We start from the raw sequence: 1741 nt of genomic DNA, 5'->3' as shown, positions 1-1741 counted from the left end.
GTAAATCCATCCTCATATCAGATAAAGTGGACTTCAATTCAAGCCAAAATTAGTCAGAAGGGATAAAGAAGGACATTTCACACTGCTTAAGGGAAGCATAAATCTACAAGACATAATAGTCATAAATATTTATGCCACAAACAGTATCAAATCCATGTCTGGCAAACAAATCCTTCTTAATTTCAGGAACTTAATAGACCACAACAAACTAATATTAGGTGACTTTAACACACCTCTATCACCACTGGACAGATCTTCCAAACAAAAATTGAACAAAGAAATCATAGATCTCAAAAACAAAATTGATAATTTAGACTGAACATATAGAATATTCCATCCATCAATGAGTGAATACACTTTCTTCTCAGCAGCACATGGATTCTTCTCTAAAATAGACCATATGCTATGCAACAAAACTACTATTAGCAAATACAAGAAGATAGAGATATTCCTTTATTTTATGAGATCATAAAGGAATGAAATTAGAAATCAATGACAAAATAAAAAACAGAAACTAGTCCAACACCTGGAGATTAAATAATATGCTATTGAATGATGCATGGATAACAGAAGATATCAGGGGGAAATAAAAAAATTCTTAGAGGTAAATGAAAACAAAGATACAACATATCAAAACCTCTGGGACACTATGAGAGCAGTACTAAGAAGAAAATCCATTGATTGGAGCAAATTCAATAAAAGAAGGAAAAGTCAATACATAAATGACCTACCATTACAACTCAAAGCCCTAGAAAAAAGAAGAACAGATCAATACCAAAACTAGTTGAAGACAGGAAAAAATTAAAGTCAGAACTGAAATCAATGAAATTGAAATAAAAGAAACAATTGAAAAAAATGACAAAATAAAAAGTTGGTTTTTAGAAAAAATAAACAAAATTAGTAAACACTTAGCCACAGTAAAAAAGAGCAGAAAGAAAACTCAAATTACTAAAATTCATGATGAAAAAGGAAATATCACAACAGACACTATTGAAATACATAACATAATTAGAAGCTATTATGAAAATGTATACTCCAACAAAATAGAAAATCTCGAAGACATCAACAGGTTTCTAGAGACATACAATCCACTCAAACTGAATCAGGAGGACATACACAATTTAAAAAGGTCAATTTCAAGCAATGAAATAGAAGTCATCAAAAGCCTATCAACAAAGAAATGTCCAGGACCAGATGGATTCTCAGCCGATTTCAACAAGAACTTCAAAGAAGAGCTCATTCCAATACTCCTCAAAGTATTCCATGAAATAGAAGGGGAGGGACCCTTCTCATTCTGTGAAGCTGATTCTATGAAACTAATATCACCATGATAAAAAAAAAACAGACAAAGATACATTGAGGAAAGAAAATTTCAGACCAATATCCTTAATGAACATAGATGCAAAAAATCTTAATAAAATGTTAGCAAATAACATTAAAAAATATTAAAAAGATAGTGTACCATAGTCAATTGGATTTCATTGCAGGGATGCAAAGTTGGTTCAACATCTGGAAATCAATAAATGTAATTCACCAAATCAACAAACTTAAAATTAAGAATCAAAAGATTATTTCAATAAATGCAGAAAAAGTTTTTGATAAAATATAGCACCCCTTCATGCTCAAAACACTAGAAACAGTAGGGATAATAGGAACATTCCTCAAAATTTTAAAGGCTATCTATGCTAAGCCCATAGCCAACATCATTCTAAATGGAGAAAAACTGAAAGCATTCCCCCTA

This window comes from Sciurus carolinensis, chromosome X (assembly GCF_902686445.1).
Source record: "Sciurus carolinensis chromosome X, mSciCar1.2, whole genome shotgun sequence".
In the NCBI taxonomy this organism is placed as follows: domain Eukaryota; kingdom Metazoa; phylum Chordata; class Mammalia; order Rodentia; family Sciuridae; genus Sciurus; species Sciurus carolinensis.
Note: the sequence above shows the minus strand (reverse complement) of the source record.